Source organism: Saccopteryx leptura, unplaced genomic scaffold (assembly GCF_036850995.1).
Source record: "Saccopteryx leptura isolate mSacLep1 unplaced genomic scaffold, mSacLep1_pri_phased_curated manual_scaffold_50, whole genome shotgun sequence".
In the NCBI taxonomy this organism is placed as follows: Eukaryota; Metazoa; Chordata; class Mammalia; order Chiroptera; family Emballonuridae; genus Saccopteryx; species Saccopteryx leptura.
This window is the reverse complement of record NW_027095732.1, coordinates 96,093-116,537: the sequence shown is the minus strand read 5'-3', so window position 1 is coordinate 116,537 and position 20,445 is coordinate 96,093.

Below are 20,445 nucleotides of genomic sequence, written 5' to 3'. Positions count from 1 at the left end.
TCGCTGGTATAACTGTCAGGGCCTGGACTTTTATTTTTGGGGAGGTTTTTAATGGTTTTTTCTATTTCTTCTCTACTGATAGGTCTGTTTAGGCTTTCTCCTTCTTCTTGACTCAGTCTAGGAAGGTTGTATTGTTCTAGGAATTTATCCATTTCTTCTAGGTTGTTGAATTTAGTGGCATAAAGTTTTTCATAGTATTCTACAATAATTCTTTGTATATCTACGGTGTCCGTGGTGATTTCTCCTCTTTCATTTTGGATTTTGTTTATAGGAGTTCTTTCTCTTTTTTCCTTGGTAAGTCTTGCCAAGGGTTTGTCAATTTTGTTGATCTTTTCAAAGAACCAGCTCCTTGTTCTATTAATTTTTTCTATAGTTTTTCTGTTCTCTAATTCATTTATTTCTGCTCTGATTTTTATTATCTCCTTTCTTCGGCTGGTTTTGGGTTGTCTTTGTTCTTCTTTTTCTTGTTCCTTAAGGTGGGAAGTTAAGTGGTTCACTTGGGCTCTCTCTTGTTTGTTCATATATGCCTGAAGTGATATGAACTTCTCTCTTATCACTGCTTTTGCTGCATCCCATAGATTCTGATATGTCGTATTGTCATTTTCATTAGTCTGTATATATCTTTTGATCTCTGCACTTATTTCTTCTTTGACCCATTCATTTTTTAAAAGTATGTTGTTTAGTTTCCAAATTTTTGTGGGATTTTTTTCCTCTTTTTTGCAGTTGAATTCTAGTTTCAAGGCTTTATGATCAGAAAATATGCTTGGTACAACTTTGATTTTTCTGAATTTTCTGATGTTGTTTTTGTGGCCCAATATATGGTCAATTCTTGAGAATGAGCCATGTACACTGGAGAAAAATGTATACTCAGTCACTTTGGAATGAAATGTCCTGTAGATGTCTATCATATCCAGGTGCTCTAGTGTTTTGTTTAAGGCCACTATGTCTTTGTTGATTCTCTGTTTGGATGACCGATCTAGAGCCGTCAGCGGTGTATTGAGGTCTCCAAGTATGATTGTCTTTTTGTCAGTTTTTGTTTTAAGATCAATAAGTAGCTGTCTTATATATTTTGGTGCTCCTTGGTTTGGTGCATATATATCAAGAATTGTTATGTCTTCTTGATTCAGTGTCCCCTTAGCCATTATGAAATGCCCTTTTTTGTCTCTGAGTACTTTTGCTGTTTTGTAGTAAGCATTATCAGATATAAGTATTGCTACGCCTGCTTTTTTTTTGAATGTTATTTGCTTGGAGTATTGTTTTCCAGCCTTTCACTTTGAATTTGTTTTTATCCTTGTTGCTTAGATGAGTTTTTTGTAGGCAGCATAGAGTTGGATTTTCTTTTTTAATCCATCTGCTACTCTGTGCCTTTTTATTGGTGAGTTTAATCCGTTTACATTTAGTGTAATTATTGACACCTGTGAGTTCCCTATTGCCATTTTATATCTTGCTTTCTGCTAGTTTTGTGTTTTGTTTGATCCTTCTCTTTCGTTTTTCTATCTTTTGTTTTTATTTGGTTGTATTCCATACATCTTTCCTCTGTTGCTATCTTTTTTATCTCATGTGCTTCTGTGGTGGTTTTTTCAGTGGTGGTTACCTTTGAGTAATGAAAAGGGTCCCTACCCTGTTCATTGTAGCGAACTATTTTGTGAGTACTTTTGCACTCCATCGTCCTTTGCTACTGTTAATCTCCATCTTCTCCCCCCCTTTCTTTTTGTTGTTGTCACAGTTTAAATTTGGTTTTATTGTGTTCTTCTTGGAGCTTTTACTTGTGGCTCTGTTTTTTTTTGTTCTTTGTATCTGATTGGAGCACCCCCTTTAGTAATTCCTGGAGTGGGGGTTTTCTGATGATAAATTCCCTCATCTTTTCTGTATCTGTGAATTTTTTTATTTCTCCTTCATATTTGAAGGATAACTTTGATGGGTATAGTATTCGTGGCTGAAAGTTCCTCTCTTTCAGGACTTTAAATATTGGGGTCCACTCTCTTCTAGCTTGTAGACTTTCTGCTGAGAAATCTGATGATAATCTAATGGGCCTTCCTTTATATGTTGTATTCTTTTCCCTGGCTGCCTTGAGAATTTTTTCTTTGCTGTTGGTTTGTGTCAATTTCATTATGATATGCCTTGGAGTAGGTTAGTTGAGGTTAAGAAAATTCGGAGTTCTGTTTGCTTCTTGAACTTGAGGCTTTAGTTCTTTCCACAGGCTTGGGAAGTTCTCATCTATTATTTGTTTGAGTATGTTCTCCATTCCATTTTCTCTCTCTTCTCCCTCTGATATACCTATTATTCTTATGTTATTCTTTTTGATGGAGTCAGATAATTCTTGTAGGGCTATCTCATTTTTTTTAATTTTTGAGTCTCTTTCTTCTCTCTGTTGTGCCTCAAGTTGCTTGTCTTCTATTTCACTAATCCTCTCTTCTATCTGACCTGTTTTATTAGCTAAGCTTGTTACTTCGTTTTTCAGCTCATGAATTGAGTTTTTCATTTCTGTTTGATTTGTTTTTATAGTTTCAATTTCCTTGGACATATATTCTTTGTGTTCATTTAGTTGTTTTCTGAGCTCCCTAAATTGCCTTTCTGTGTTTTCTTGTATATCTCGGAGGATTTTTAGGATTTCTATCTTGAATTCTCTGTCATTTATCTCCAAAGTTTCCAATATATTAAATTTTTTCTCCATAGATTTTTCCTCATCTAGCTGTGTTACCTCTCTTTCTTTTGTATCCATGATATTCGATTTTCTCTTCCTTAATGGCATCTGAAGTGGTTTTGTTGATAGTATTAATGAGATTTAATAAAGAATAAAAAGTTAAAAAAATAAAAAATTGAAGAGTTGTTTTTTAAAAAAAAAAATTAATAATGAAATAAAGAAAAATAAAATAAAATAAAAATTTTAAAAAAGGAAATTATTCCCCCCCTCCTTTTTTCCTCTCCTCTCCTCTCTCCTCTTTCTTGAGAAAATCTTCTGGTGAACTGTGAATTATAATAAACAATGCCTGTAATGGAGGGGCTGAATTAGGGAAGAGTAATAAAGGGGCAAAAAAAAAAAGAAAAAAAAAAGAAAAAAGAAGGAGGTATGGACCCACAAAAAGCAAATAAGGAAAAAATTTGGGTCAAGAATAAAATGATTTGCTTTTAGGTGTTGGTTGACTAAGAGTTATGATGAGAGGAATAAGAGGAAAACAGAAAAATGGGAGGACAAATTAAAAAATTACTATTGTATTTAGTGGAACAAGAACTAGATAAAATGGAGAGCCAGGATGGGACCTCTGCTAATGAGTTAAAAAGGTGAAGTAAAAAACCCCCAAAATGCCCCAAACATAAGTTTGAGTCCCAGATAAGATAATTTGTTTGTTATTGAGGTTTGAATGAGAGGAGATGTAAAGGAGAGAGGAAGAAACTAATAAAGAAGGAGAAAAGAAAAAGAGAGAGAGAAAAAAAGAGGGAACCACTAAAAGAAGAAAAAAGAAAAAAGAGGAGAGAGAGAGAGAGAGCTAAGGGTTTTGGAGTGCAACCCTCATAGAGAGAAAGGAAGAAGAGAGAAAAGATAATGGGAGATGTAACACTTATGGGTAGTGTAGTTCAAGGACAGGAGAGAGTAAGACCGGCAGAGAGTTAATCGGCCAAATTGGAGGAGGAAAAAAAATATCAAAAATGAAGATAAGAGAAACAAATGAAAAAATATAATAAAATGGGATAAGTTATAAAGTCTGCAGATTATTCTTGATTTTGAGAGGTTATCTTCTTGCTTTTTCTTTTCTCTCCCTCTTCCTGGTTGGTGACTCTGTACCCCGGGTTCTTTCCCTTTGGCACGCTCAGGTAGAGGTTTGCAGTTGATAAGTCTCTATGGCAATGTCATGTATTGTGCTTTAGTCTCGTTGGCAGTCGAGGCTCATTAGCATTTATAGGCTCCGACAGTGATAGAGTCCGTGTTCCTGGAGCCTTTCTCCTAGTCTTTCCTTCCTCAATTAGTAGCCTGATAATCCAGCTATGGGGTTGCTGCTGCCTCTGCCTGGATAGTAAGAGGCTCAAAGAGCTGGCAACTCCCCACTCTATTTCCACTCAGCACAGGGCTCTGTGTAAGGCTCAGTTAGAGCTGCTAGCATAATCAGGCGGGGTTTCCACCCACTCAAAGACCTCTGGCTCTGCCACTCTGTCCGATAACACAGGCGGGCACTGACTTCTGGGGCGCTTGGATGAAACTCTCACTCACTATCTGCGTGCGCAGACCCGGATATCCGGCCAGCAGTCTCACGCTCTGAGTGAAACCCCCAACCGCATGGAAAAGTTGCAGCGTTGGAATTGGCTCTCGGTCCGTCCCAGTGCGAGGCTTTTGCAAGGCGCTGGGGCGGCCCGAGATTTCGCTTTGGCCCCCACACAAAGGCCCCTGACTCTGCCCCTCTGTGCGATAACACGGGCACGCACTGCCGAGGCACTCGGAGGAATCTCTCGCTCACTATCTGCGCACGCAGACCAGGATATGATGCCGGTAGCGTTTCCCTCAGAGTGAATCCCCTACCAGCACGGAAAAGTTCCACCGTTGGAATTAGTTCTCGCTCCCTCCCGTGCGCGGCTTTCCCAGAGCACTGGGGCTGCCCAGAGATTCTGTTTTTGGCCCACACAAAGGCCTCTGACTCTGCCTCTCTGTGGGGTAATGCGGGCACCCACTCCTGGGGCTTAGGAAGAAATCTCTTGCCCAGTATCTGCGCGCACCGACCAGGAGATCGGGTAAAATGGCTGCCCCGCTTGTCTTTCTTTGTCTGGGTTTGGCGCGAGTGTTAGCTTGTATTGCCCGGGTTGCCACAGGATCAGTTTTTCCTCGGCTTGGATCTCCGTGCCACAGCCTGGTTCGGCCGTTTGTGCCGCGGCCTGGATCTATTCACCCCCTTTGCCCGCCTCAGTTTCTATATTCACGGATCCCAGAGAAAGCCGCCCTGTTTAGGATAGTGAGGAAGGTGGAGCATTTCTTACTCCCTATTTCCTTCGGGGTTTGGTTATATATTTAGCCAATTTTTCGCTCGACCATACCTTCGGGTGTATTGCGAAACATCTGGAGGCTCCAAGGATAGATTTTTCTGTTTCTGGTTGAAGATCTTGTTGAGTTTTGGGGGAGATTTATCGGTATCGCTTCCTACCCCGCCATTACTCTGACGTCATCCGTCATTATTATTTTCAATGACCTGAATACTAGTGAGACTTTTATGTGCATTTTTTTCAATCACTTGTCAACAATTTATGTGAATTTTCTATTTTGTGCTTGTTTTTCTGTTGGAGCAATAATCTTTTTCCTCATTAATTGGTAGGTGTTGTATACATGTTAAGACTAAATTCGTTCTGACTCTAAATTGAGTTCTTTCACCACTCCTTAGCTACCCTAATCAATAAACATTTTTAGTACAATGTGTAAAGCATTGTTCACTTACAAATTATATAACGTGAACAATTTAATCCTGGATCTTGGTTTCTTCTCTTGTAATATTGGGATAATATTCCTGTCTTATTGGTTGTAAGGATTCAGTAATGTTTGTATAAATGCTTAGAAGAAAGCTTATTACATGTGAAGTGTCCTATAAAAGTAAGTGGTTATTCTTAATATTATTAGGATTACCATAATAGTTGAATATGAGACCTGGATGCTTGTGAATACTGTAGTGATTATCTCATTCTTTCTACTGCATGAATGTGGATCTGCTGGTCATGTCAAAGCCATATGGCTTCTGAATTCAAAAGTCATGGTATCTCCAAGAAAGAATTTATATTTTGCTTATTATTTTAAACTTGGTTCTCAAGTTTCCCAAACTTGAGGTGAGTCATTAACAATGCAAGGTGGTCTTTGGAGCAGGGTTGTGGGGGCACTTTCGTTAATGGGTAAGATTCTTGGAAAGAGTCACTGTCCTTGATTGCCATACCAATATAATTAGAAAGAAGGGGGATAATTCATTTCTTTGCAAAACTCCTGAGAGAGAAACTAAATTGGATGGCATTTTCTCTGCTTCTTTCATTTGACTTTTTATTCTAGTAGACTGATTGAGCACAAAATTGAGTATCGTAGAATGCAGTGCAGAGCGGCATCGATGGAAAAAAAGTAAAATCCTTTCCTATAGAAGGATGAGACCAAAGAGGCTCCTATTGCTTTGACTCAGGAGACTCTATGCAAACAAAAGGTCAAGCAAGGCCTCGGTCTGAGGTGACCACAGCTAGGGGTTCAGCATCCCAGGCTCTCGTTACCTCCAAGGTGGGCCTTCCTCCCAGCCCGGCACAGCCTCCTTGTGCTTTTTCGTTCCAGAGCCTCATGGGGGTGTTGGAGAGCCACACATTGCATTGATGGATAGGGGTGGGGGATGGAGCAAGGCCTGGCTGGTCCCATCCTTACCACCCTCGGGGCACTGAACATTTGCTGTCTCCAAAACGGGCTTCTCTGACTCCAGCCCAGCTGTCCCTGTGTGATAACCACCATGGCTAATACTCCAGTGAGAGCCACTTTGGGTCTCTGCCTCACTGCCTCTGATCGCAGTGATATATGAGGTGGGGGGAAGTTTCTGTAACAAATGCCTGCTTGATTGAGCCTCTATTCAGGCATCTGGTGTCAGCACTTGTCGCAGACAGCCGTTTCAGCCACTCCAGCCAGACAGTGACAGATTCAGCCTCCTGCTCAGACTGTCAGGGGAGTCTCCCTTCAGGCTTGGGCTTGTCACAGGAGCCCCCAGCCCAGTCCTGCCAGGGCTCTGGGCTGTACCTGTGCTTCCAAATGTCAATGGGCTTGAGAGCCAGCCGCTTCCTACCCCCTTCTGGTCAAGGTCAGCTGGTAGGATGGGGGAGGGGAGCTCCTGAGCTGAGACAAACCTGCCTCACTGTCCTTTGTCTTTGCAGCAGAAGACAGATCTTTCAATACCAGGGGTCCTAGACCTGTCAAAGAGCATTTGACGGGATCTTGGGAAACATATACACACACAAAAAACCAAAAAACGGTAATTGGTCCAAGCAAGCTTACTTCTTTCAAGTGTCCTTTCCAAATTTTCTTTAACATTGTCTTGTTAGTCTTGGTCAAATGTGAAGTAAAGGAGAACAAAGCTAGTGATGGATAGTAAGAAAGTAAGGGTTCACATTACTGGCCAGTTTTGAGATTTTGCCAGGGTTGGCCATATGGTAACCATAATGATGATTTATAAATTAGAAGTTGCAACCTGATGGCTTATGGCCTGAATTTGGCACACAGGATTTTTATTTGGCCTAGAGTGTTAGTTTGTTGTTAATAGAACTTGATGCTAATATTTAGAATGCAGAATATTTTGCATACAAGTGTATTTTCTGGCTTCTCTTCTAAAATTAAGCTCTGGCAACAGTAGCTTGCGTCAGTGCATAGGGATAATTGGGGTTAGCCATGCTGTTGCCACTGCCCACTCTAGAGAGGGCACACACGCTACTTTGCCAAAGTCTTCTCCTCTCTCTATTATTACACCCCACCTGCTTCTCTTATTTCTATTACATGGGTGATCCCTGTAGATATTTGAGTTGGTGATCCTTGGTATAAGTGCTGAGCTTCAATTCTATACTTAATCTTGAATGAACTCTAATACTCCCCCACACTCCACTAGGATAATATGTAATAGGACGTTACTTGAACTTGCATTATTTAAAAACAATGAGTAATAAGAAAGGACAAAAATGGTGGTTTTATTGATATGTGAGAACTGAACTTAATTAACCACTGTTCAGGCTTAGCTCTTCACCATGGACAAATGTTCCATAAATAACAAACTTTGTGACAAGTTTTGGTGTTTCTACTGAAAGAGGAAGATAAATACATTAATTGAAAATTATCATTTCATTTTTTTAAATCCTTAGAAAAATTCCTCCAAGTTAGTATATGATCTCCTTTCCATGAATGAGGAAATACGACTTAGTGTTAAGAAAGTTATTCAATGTTTTAAAGCTGGAAATTAAGTGAATCAGGAGTTAATCCTTGCTCCTTCCTACCCAGTAGAATCCTGTGGCATTGATTCAGGCTAAGGTTCAAGTATTGTGGGAGAGATAAAATGCACTAACTTTGTTAAATAGGCTGCAATTGAACTTTAGAAACATGTGTTTAAGAGTCTTTGAAAATTAAAAAAAATCCTTACAATGAGGATATTTCCTTAAAGTAATTTTTTTAAAAATTTCTTTCAGAGACAGAGTCAGAGAGAGGGATAGATAGGGACAGACAGACAGGAACGGAGAGAGATGAGAAGCATCAATCTTTAGTTTTTCATTGGGACACCTTAGTTGTTCATTGAATGCCTTCTCATATGTGCCTTGACCGCGGGCCTTCAGCAGACCGATTAACCCCCTTGCTCGAGCCAGCGACCTTGTGTCCAAGTTGGTGAGCTTTGCTCAAACCAGATGAGCCCGTGCTCAAGCTGGCGACCTCGGGGTCTCGAACCTGGGTCCTCCACATCCCATTCGGACGCTCTATCCACTGCACCACCACCTGGTCAAGCCTTAAAGTAATTTTTAACCCACATATTTGTATCTCAAAATGGTGCTTTATTGATTTTGGCCATGAAAAGAAGAGCAAACCTTCACTATGTGTTGATATAGATGACCTCATTTCACCCTCTCAACAACCATACCAAGTAGGTGAAATTATTGTCTCTATTTTACACCGAGGTTCAGAGAGAGAATGCTGAGAGACTTAAATGAACCGTTTGATAAATCATTAGGTACGTTGGAATCAGTACAGTCAATGCAGCTTAGCCTTCTACCTTTCTGACCCTTGGTGAGTATCAGCCAAGATATTGCACCTGCTGTAATCACTGTCTCTCTGCAGTCTGTCTGTCTCTACTGTGCCAATCATCCGTGTTCTGTTCTCCAGGGGGAATCCTGGGAAAGCCCCTGGAGAACTTGTTTGTCCAAATAGAATCCTTAAAAGTACTTTTGTGAATGATGGTTTAGGAAGGCCATTAGTAGTTCTGACAGCTGTAAATAAATTGTTTTGGTGTGATGGTTATGGGATGGATCACTTATAGTTAAGTAATGTGTTATGGGAATTATCTGAATTTTCAAATATAATGAGGTTTATTGGTTGTGAGAAACATTGTTTTGGATAGTAATGACCTGAGTGTGCCTGCTTTGCTTTTTGAAGTCTGTATAGATTGGGTCAGTTTAAATGTTTCAAGTATTTGGATTTAATGTATTTGAGGTATAGGAAAGTGATTAAACCCTCTCTATGCCTGTCACCGAGGGACTGTATGGGGCCACATTGCCCAGGCTGAAGTGGAGAAGTTACCTTGGATAGATTTAAAGGGCTAGTTCCTGAAACCTGTCTTTGAAAAATTTCTTGTTGCCAACTGATTTTTTTTTAACATTTTTTATTTACTGATTTTACAGAGAGAGGAGAGGTGGAGGTAGTGAGAAGTATGAACTCATCATTGCTTCCCTTTAATTGTTGCTTGTTTGTTGAAAGTGCCTTGACCAAACAAACCCAGGGTTTCAAACCAGCAACCTCAGCATTCCAGGTCGACATTGTATCCACTGTGCCACCACAGGCCAGGCATCATCTGCTCTTAACACACTTGGGGATGGACTATGTCTCTTGGAGCCCAGAACCCAGTGACCCTCTGCTTTTACAAACATGTGAGCAACAGTTCTATCACCCTGCTCTGCCCATCACTCTTCCCCACATTCTTGACCTGTGTTGGGATCTAAGAGGTGTCCGTAAGTCTCGTGTGCATGCAGTTCCACCAGTGTCTACTGTGCACTTTTTTGTAATGACCGAAGTCTTCTTGCTTGGGGGAGTAATTAGGTAGAAACAAACCTGAACAACTCCTGGTTAAGGCATTACAAACCTCTCACTACAGATTTAAGTAGTAGCCATTGGAATACTCTCCTTCGCCTCTCTGCAGATATAATGGATTAGAATCATTAGAAGCTAAGCTTGTCTTATGTTTCCTCATAGCTAGTTAAGTAAAAGCCAGGTCTGAACTCAGTACTTTTTGTACTCTTACCTGCCAGCTTCCTTGTGGGCTAGTTTTTCCCTGACAGTATTCTACATCTCAATGTTCCCAGGTTTTATCTCAGGCTTTTTCTTATTGCTACCCTTCTCTACCCTCCGGGATGATTTTGTTTAAAACCCATATCTATCTTTAGCTATCACTTAACAGCTGTTGACTCCTAGTGAAAACAACCTCAGACCATTTCATTCCTGTGAGCTGAATCCTGTCTCACCCGCTGCCCTTAGAACCCATGTCTCTGGATGCTCCCCTGGCTTCTCAAACATGACAGGCTTCAAACTAAGCTCATGACCCTCCTTACTGCCTCACCTGCTCCTCTTCCTGCACTGCGCAGTGTGCATCAGGTTTCACCATTCATTAATTCTGATTGATTAAGTCTAGGATGGGGTGAAGAATTGACAATGTTTACAAATATTTCTCATGATTCTGATGTTTGTGGTACACATATAGCACTAAGAAAAACAACTGAGTAAATATGTCTCTCCTTACCTGGCCTCATGAGCAGGAAATCTTGGAATTATCCTAGACTCGTTCTTCTAAATAACCCATGTCCAGAGGGCTCCTGTGTCTTATTGATTCTCCTTTCTCAGTGTGTTTCAAATTGGTCTCCTTCTCTCTATTCCCACTGCTGCTTGCTTCATTCCATTCTAGGTCGTCCCCACCATCTTCCTTTCCCTCCTGGGTTTACTCGTGTCGCCTCAGTCCAGTTTCTACCATGCCATAGAGTGATCTTTCCAAAATGCAAATATCATATTGCTACTTTCCTTCTTAAAAGTTTTCCATGGCTCTCTTTCTAATAAAGGCTAACCTCCTTAGCGTGGCAGGTTAATTCTTTGGTGATCAGACCCTGGCATATTGCATTAGCTTCACTGCATTGTCAAGCCCTGTTTCAACTCATATTCTAAATATATTAAACCATTGGTAACCTTAAACATTTTTTAGTGTCTGTGTCCTCCATGCTGTTATGCAGAGTAATTTTTTTTAAATTTGCTTCAAATAGACTTCCTTTTCTTTGGCTAGCTAAAATGTACTCAGACATCCACTGAATCAAGTAAAACATTTCCAATTTGGGGAAGACCTCTGCTGACTGACTTAAGGCTTTCTTTGGTTAAACTATTCTGGAACTCTGTGTCTATTGACATCAGATCATTTATTACAGAGTGTTCTATTTATTGGTTTACTTCTTTCAAACTGGAATGCGAGTTGCTTAAGGGTCATGACTATATTTTCAATTTCTGTGTGTCCACTACCTACCTGGCATTTAGTAGGCATGCAGAAGATACTTGAGCATGAATGAATGGCCATGCTTTTAAACAACTTGGTAAAGCTTCAGCCACATTAAGATTTAGAATGAAGAAGAATGTTCTTTTATTATGGCCCTTGCAACATAGGCGATTCTATCTCCTTAGCAATGAAAGATTTCTATTGGTTTCATTTTGTTTCTCCCAAGATGGAGACGTATACACGATGAACATCAGCTTAGTCCCTAGTTACCTTTCCCAAAGTTTTTTTTTTTTTTTTTTTTTTTACCAAGTCCACGTTCTCAGAGTATGCAAAGAAAGCTGGTTTTCCACTTCTGAAATAAGAAGCCAAGCAGAGCCTCCAGGATGATTTTAAGATGTGAATTTCAATCCTAATTTGTACCAAGTCAGATGGAAATTTCAGGGAAGCTGCTTTCAGTTCAATATAAACAGTTGGATTTTCCAGAGCAAGGGGGTAGGATCAAAGTAGTAACATAACTTCTTGGAACCAGAACTCACATGGAAGCCAGACAGACTGTTGTCAACGTGGCTCCTCCTTTGGGTCAAATTCAGGGCCTGAACAGCAATATGCTTATCCAAACTTTGTTCTTGTTCAAACATTGTGAGGCTCTCTTTGACTGTCCTGTTTCTTACTAAGTATAGTCCTTCAGTCAACATTCAATAGCATTTATTGCACATCTATAGAGACTCTGGAATTGTGTCATAGGCTTAGTGTACAAAGATAACAGTGCACTGGCCCTGTCACAGAAGAGGCCAGCATGGAAACAAAGAATCTGGCCTTTAGATGGGCCTTGCTGGCCATTTCTCAAAGTCTTCCTTCACCTCAACTGAATAAGATCAGAATTGGGAGTCAGTGTAAAAGAAACTTTTGTTTTCTGTTGTGAGATAAAAATTCCCTTAAGAAAAGGTAACATCTGCAATATTTTAAGTGATATGGTATCAGTGTTCTGGGGACATTTTTTGTTTTAAATGAACATTGCAGAGGGAAGATACGTTTGCTTGAGATGATCAAGGTGATGCTAGAGAAAGTCATGTTAAAAGAATCAGAAAACCAGGGTGGCTTCTGTTTAGCCCAGGCCTTTGGGTAGAGGGAAATATGGAAGAAGCCGCCTGGGGACTTGTTTGTTTGTTTGTTTTTCTACGGCAGCCCCAGAACTCCATCATTAAGTGAAACGGTAAGTAGGATCTACCGTGGGATACTCAGGAAAAGCCTCAAAGAGAGATTATTTTGAATAGGAAACTTACGTTTTCTAAAAATTGATGATGAATTTGAAGTCTCATGCTTATCAATGCCAGAGGCCAGAAGCTGGGCTCAGGGGATCCTGAGTAACTTTATTAAAGCAAACCACTCAGGACATTCTGCAGAACCCCAAGCACAGAATCACATTACTCATTCTTGCTGGGACCTCTCAACCAGCTGATGCTGACCAATCGGGGACCTCTGATTGTCCCTTCTCTGTGAAGCATGGTGGCATGAACCTCCCTCTGCTCACATGTCACTGTGCACAGAAGGAAGCTGGGAATTGAGTTCAGCTGTAATATTTGTAAAATCCAGCCCTCTCAATCTCACCAAATGCTGGAATCTGTATTATAATTTAACTATTAGAGTAAATTTCTTCAGGAAGCAAAGATGGCATTGCCAACTTATGTCATTGTCCTACAGATAATATTATTGTATTATCATAGATCAAGTTGTCATAAATTACTCAATAAATTAGCAACAAAACTTAGAGGGGATAGCTCGAGATTTCTCTTATTGCTCTTTATTATGCTAAACCATAAAGGGGTTTTGAGAGTAGTATGATGACATAATAGTCTACTTGTCCATGCTCACCCTTTCAACACAGAATAGGAAGAACTTGAAAGAATAGTTTGGGACGCTCAGAGTGAGTTTCTATATAATATGATAGTCCCAGCAGAATAGGTTAAAGATGGGGTTTCCTTTGGAGAGAACACTACCATTGTGCTACTGAATTTTATTCTTATTTGCAGCTAGAGTCTTAAAGGTCTTATTCACCCCACCTAAAAAAAGTGAACTTCATGGCTCATTCTTGAGTTTTTTGTTTTGTTTTCTTTTGCTTGGTATTATGAGCTTTTAGGAACCTAGATTTTTCTCAGGCTGGAAGTCTAGCTGTTAACCAGGCAGTCACTTAATTTCTATGAGCTCCATTCCCTTATCTTTAAAGGAAAGAGAGTTGAATTGGATCTTTTATCAAATATCTTCCTGACCCAAAGTTTACCTTCATTATAGGAAAGTCTTTTACTCACTTTTGAGACTTATTCACTTTTCTATTATTCGCATTCAGTAGATTTTTATAGATTTTTGAACTTATGTTTCAAGCATTATGTTAGGTTAAGAGCTATACCTGTAATGGCGAATAGCGAATCTTGCTTCCAAAGAACCCAACATATAGTGTGTATGTGGGAAGTGGAGTGTGTGGTAATTGGTACAGCTAGATTGATAACAAGTCTCCAATGTAATGTATGATAAACTATGAGAAGTAGTAGAAGGTGCTTTGGAAACGCCAAGGAAGGATACCTCACTTCATATTTGGAGGTGGGAGCAGGAAAAGGCAGCTTCCAGGAAGAAATGATATTTAAATTCAGCCCTGAAAGAGTTTTGCTGAACAAGAGGAAGATGCATTAGAGCTTCAGAGTGTGTCATATTCAGAAGTAAGTGTCTGAACAAGGTTTGAGGGAGAAGACACACACACACACACACACACACACACACACTCACACTCACAGAATGAATGTTGTTCTTATGAGACTGAAGGGAATTCAGCATGAAAGCCACAGCATAGAGAAGAATGGGGACAAATGGCAGGAGAGAGCTGGAAAGTGGGGAGAGGGCAGGTCATGAAGTGCATTGTACTTCCAACCAGGGAGTTTGCATGTCATTCTGAAGACTGGAAGAAAAATGGGAGCATTTGAAGCAGGAAAGTGAAGCTATGAGCACTTTGCTTTAGAAGGATCTCTGGCTACTACGTGTAGAAGGTGTTGTGGGGATGGGAGCGGGGCCTGGCTGGGGACACTGGACTGGAAGGAAACCAGTGAAGATGCTTTTTTTTTCTTGACAGGGTGACCAGCTGCATAATCAGTGGGGTTTTCCAGGCTGGTGGATGCAGATCCTGAGGCTGTTAGGCTAGGAGTGAATGATGAGAGGGCACCAGATGCTGCTCTCTAACTCTGGGCTCCCTCTGTGAGGGCCTCAGCAGGCTCGAGAGGAGCTGCTGGCTGCCTTGACTAACCTGGGGGCTAACTGAGGCGTGTCTCCTGCCCAGATGGGAGCTGGCATTTGCAGCCTCACCAGGGGTGTAGGAAGAAGAGCCAACTCCCTTGCAGGCTGATAGGAAGGAACTGCCACTCCACAGGACACCATCAGTCAGGATTTGCTCACTGCCTGGCTGAGTTATCCAAATGGGCCCATATGCCCCAGAGTTCCTGCCCATGACCTTGAATGACCTTGTCACTCCCAGCTTTTACTTTGTAGGCTTATATGAATATTTGGACTTCCTAAGAATGTCAAACTTCTTCTTTGTGGGTAGCAAACACCTTGGTCAAACTTACAAAGGGCTGTAGGGTCCTGGATGAGGGGACCTCCAGACACGCAGACAGATACAGGGCTACAACAGAAAACAGGCTTGGCTGTATGTCTCAGGGTGCTGCTGGGCCCAGGTAGACAGAAGAAGTGCACATGTGAACACATAGGTATTTAGCAGCTGTGCAACATCCTGTTCACCCATAGAGAGCAGAAAGTTTGGTAAGGTGGGCTGGAATTGGGGACGAGGGTTGCCAGTTCCTCTACCCAGAAGGATCAGTGGTCATGCCTCTTCTTTACTATGCTCTATCTCCCTGGACCTGAAGCTTAACTACTGGATGCAAGCTCTTGATGAGCCTGGGCAAGGTCCCCTCAAAACCTCTGCTTTCTGAAGGGGATCTGAGAGTGTGCTATCTTGGAGTGCATTTTGTCCATTGCCACTGCATATAACTGTATGTTTAATTTCCTCAGTAGATGCTAATTCCCAGAAAAAAGCAAATGTGCTAATCCATCCAGTTTCTCCCGAAAACACTAAGCAGGGTGCCTTGAATCTAGTATGTGCCTAATAAATACTTCTTGGACTAAAAGGGACTATGTGCTATGTGCTTAGTTTCGCTCACTCAACTTTTAAGAGTTTAATATGGAAGGGAGGACCTGTAGTCACAGTAGGCTTCCATCTGTTATATGCTTTAAATAATTAGGTTCTAACCTTTGGTGGTTTCCTGAGATAGACGAGATTCCAGACATGGAATAATTTATGGGGGCTCATAGCTCCCAGCCAAGGGCAGTTCTATTGAAAGCTCAATTTCATGTACTCACAAGAGCCTTTGAGACCATTCACTGATCATTATTCATCATCTCAGAACTTGCCCACATGCCAAGCCTCAGTATCAGCCTGTGCTCATGGCTTCACCTTCAGCATCTCTGCTGATCCTCACTATAACTTGTGAAGTAGTATTGCTGTTTTTAAGATATAGACACCTAGGCCCACAGAGATTGTGTCTTTTGTTTAAGCATAAGTCCTATTAGAGCTGGGACTTAGACCTAGATCTGCCAGACTCCAAAGCTCTTCTCCTTTCATTGTGTAGCTTCACTGGTTGTATTAGTGGGACTGGGTCCTGGACAGGTGGACCAGCATCCCAGGAATCTTTGATGGGCCTAGAGGACAGAGCCTAGGCCTACACGTGCAGGGATGTGCTTCCTGGAAGATGCCACAGCACGTGGAGGACTACCACCTCCTAGCCCAGGGATAATGACAGATTATTGCCATAACTTCTGGGTTTGTCCAGGTGTGATTTAGAACAGAAGGAAGAGAGATGTGATTCTGGCAGAGGGTCCATTTCTGGGAAGGGCAATACAATAGTGTGTGTCTGTGTTGGGCACAGCAGTTGCTGACTACAGATCTCTGGGCCTTCTCACTTGACAGCTATAGAAACATAAACAGCAGTCTTAGAACTTGTTGACTTTGTTTGGACTCTGAGTAAGGTGACCTGAGCAGGTGGTACCTAGTCTCTACCAAATAGTCACAATTGAGCTACTTACTCAAGCAATAGCCCACTTGGGGTCAGCAAACCAGTATATGGAACAGAGAGGCTGTTTTCCTGCATGGTTTACCCAGATTGAGGAGTTGGAGTCAAGAGAAGTCAGGAAATCTAGAAACAGCAAGAGATAAAGCAATCAAAGAGCCATTAATTACTTGTGTTGTTAAAGTACTCTGTGTTTTAGCGTCTGAATCTTTACAATAGGTAGACTCAATTCCTTCTTCTTGGGCTCTTGGGTGTGTGGAAAAGACAATATTCTCAAATATGCTTGAAAATTGGCAGAGTTGTATGAACCCAAGGTGTTATCACTATAATGTAGCAATTTTTTCACTGCCAACAACCCTGATATTTTTTGTGAACAAAGTCATGAAGCTGAAATGTTTCCCCCCAAATCTTGAAGTTTTTGTTGGAAAAGTAAAAGATGGTTTTCCATGTCACATTCATAATTCTATTGAATGTTCTCTTTCTCCTCCACAAACTCTCCCATGGACTATATTTTGGAAAACAAGAGTAGAATTATAGAAACGTATGTGGTTTTGATTTATTTGTTTTCATTATTTTTTTCTTAGTGGGAGGGAGAGAAAATTTTGTTTACAAAGGATCTGGAAAACAAACTCCCAATCTGATGAAAGACATTTTCCTAATGATGCTAGTTACTTTCCCAGGAATCTTCTTCATTGGCAGAAAAAATGGTTCAAGTTTTCTGGGGTAACCTAGCAACAGCACTGAATTGTCTCTTTCTAACTGCATAACAAGCCTACAGCATTTTCTTTCATTCTGGCATGCTTAATTATTTCAGTGATGCTGTGAATGGTCATTTTTTGGTATGGCTCTTACATGCTCAAGGCCACCATGACAAGGTGAAAACAAAAAAAATATATAATGTGGTCATGCAGCAGAACAAACAATTATAGCCCTACCTGTCTTCACCACTGTTCCCCCTAACAAAACAAGTGCTGTGAGAATTGATCTGTTTACAGAAACAACTTCTGAGCATAATGACTCATTCCTGGCTCACCATATACCCTAGACCAGGGGTCCCCAAACTTTTTACACAGGGGTCAGTTCACTGTCCCTCAGACCGTTGGAGGGCCATCACATACAGTGCTCCTCTCACTGACCACCAATGAAAGAGGTGCCCCTTACGGAAGTGCAGCAGGGGGCCAGATAAATGGCCTCAGGGAGCTGCATGTGGCTGTGGGCCATAGTTTGGGGATGCCTGCTAGACTCATTAAATTTTAGTCTTCTCTTTCCTTTGTTGAAAAAGCTCTCAATAGCACTATTGACTGAAACAACTCAAATAATAACCTGGCTTTTGAAGATCCATATTATTTGGTAGCTGCACAAGTCATTTAACTGAGTTAAGGTAAAGAAAATCACACTAGAGTTAACCTTATCAAACAAACAAACATAAAAGAAATGTTTCGATTGAATTTTGGCTATGTTTTTTCAAATGGCATCTCTTATCTTAAAGTCTCTTTCAGTCTGAATAAAACCTATAATTCTAAATGGTGGTAGTTAACAGCAATCAAAGACTTCTTTGGATCAACTCTTATGGGCAAATGTCTCTTTGTGGCCTGGACTTTTAATCTTCAACTTGTCCTCCTTTTCTGCAGAATCCTGTAATCAGCAGACCTCGGATACAGGTTTTAAGGGGAGAAAAGCTGTGCTCCTGAGAAATGAAATATCTTGAAATAATTTTTTTGCTCAAAGATCACTATGCGGTACTTCTTAGCCATTATCTTGCAATCATTAAAATAATTCTTAGCTAAGAAGTACATAAAAAGGAATGGTATGAATGTGAACTTCTGGCTTTATGTTTTTATTTTCAAGTTCAATGAGAGCTTGGGGGCAAGAATGCATCTGTGACATCATTGAAATAAAATATCTGTCTGCTTCAAGGAACACCATGAAGAAAGTGAAAGTACAGCCCACAGAGTGGGAGAATCAGTACTGCAAATCGTACATCTGAGAAGAGCTTCTATCTAAGATCTATAAGAAATTATTACAACCTAATGATAAAACGACAACCGAATTAAAATATGGACAAGAGATCTGAATAGATCTTTCTCTAAAGAAGATATACAAACTACCAAATAAGGAAATGGAAAGATGTTCAACGTTATTAGCCATCAAGGAAATGCAAATAAAAACCACGTGATCTACTCACTAGGATGGCCATAGTCAAAGAGACAGACGATAACAAGTGCTGGTGAGGAGGTGGGAGATCAGAACCTTCAAACACTGCTGGTGGGAGGATAAAGCACAGCTGCTCTGCAAAACAGTCTGGCAAGTCTTTAAATTGGAAATCTAGAAGAGAAGAAAGTATAAAGATTATATGTGAAACCCACAGAGTTTAAACTTCTCATTGGACCAAGCGCTGCTACATCTCAGAATTGGGTGAGATGGCACAGAGAGATTGTCTAACAATGCTTTCTTTTTCCATAACTGAGAAACACGTTTTGTAGGAAATGTGATAGGGTAGGTAATTCCAGGAAGGGCTAAAGCAGGTGAGGCATTGACTTGCAACTGAAAAGGAAAGAAAAGCAAACAGGGAGGAGAAACCCATTTCTAAAGTGCATGAAGCCTTTGAATCTGATGTTTTTGTTCCATCCGATTCTTCTTCCAGGGCTGGTGCTGACTTTCTGAGGGCCTGTTTGTCTGTTGCTGGGAGATAAAGAATCAAAGTTCTGCTCATGGCTACTCTCCTTAAAACTATACCCTTCTGAAGGGTTTTATGTGTCAGCTGTGTATGCAGTGTGTTTGGCATAAAATTGTTAAGAAGATATAACAGAGAGTGTACAGGCGAGGCAACACTGGCAATTGTCCAGCTATCCCGCAGAGCATGCACAAAAGAGATGTTTAAAGCAAGGCTTCACGCTGAAAGAACGCCCTTAAGGGAACAGGTTTAAAGTTCTTTATTAAGTCTTTGTTTGGCACATGAAAGTGAAATAACCAGGGAAGACGAAGAAGTTAGACGCAGTTGAAGTTCAAACTTCAGGGCAGTTACCTGTTTTCTGTTCTTCCTTATTGTCTTCATCATTGGATCAGCTATTCTGTTTCCATTGATACTTTAGTGGTTGATGAGGGAGAAAAAGGAATGTCAGAAGAAAATAGCATCAGGTCCCTATGAATTGGCTATAAATAGCCAATGCAGGTGACTGGCAAAGAAAATAACTCAATAGCACCATCAGTTAGAAACCTGCTCTAGTTTAGAGGCACTATTCATGCTGTAGCTTAAGCTAAAGGATTCAGGATTATTGGAATTTTTTCTCTCCTACCATTCCTCTTTATTTGGTACAAGTATATGTTTAAAGAGGTAATTATAAAATATAAAATAAAATAAAAAGTACTGGAGGAGATTGAAACAGAAGTCCTTCAAAGACAGAGCTGAAAATTTGCTGTCTGTTTTCCTAGTATGGTTTATCTATGCTGTGTACTGGTTGGCATATTGTTTTAATAATTGGTGCTAGCTTTTCTGCATTCTAATCAGTGGATAAATGCAGGTATTAAAGTTAGTTAGTGTACTGTTAAAAATAATAATAAAACCTGTCTCAGGTGAGACACTTCTTGGAATGTGCATCTTAGCTAACTTGGGTTACACTTGGACTGACCTCATGACATTAACAAACAATTTAGTTCAGCATACCACTTTTTTTTTTTCTATAGGTGTTTCTACAAAGTAATTAAAAGAAAACCTGTAGAAAAGCCAAGTGGCTTATAAATGGTTTTAATGCATGTTGGAATAGTTGCCCACAGGTTGTGTTTTTTATCTTTGAGAATAGATAGCAAGAGTGCTTTTACTGTATTGTATTTAAGCAAGAACTCGGAGGAACAAGTGGACACCTGTACTGCAAGATCTCATTGTTGTATCCACCAAAAGTGTCTGGTGTACCTCACACCTGATGATGGAATATTGTTTCTGGTGTGGGATCTGGAGAACTTGGATTCCGGACATTGGCACTTTCATCTTGGACAAGTCCCTTAGTCCCTTTTGAACACTGGTTTCCCTTTTTGAGGGAAGATTGGATTCGATGAACATTTGTCTTTTTCTGGCTCTCAGATTCCATTACTCTGTGGTTTATATGCTGCCGTCTCGGACTGCCATTCTTAGAACA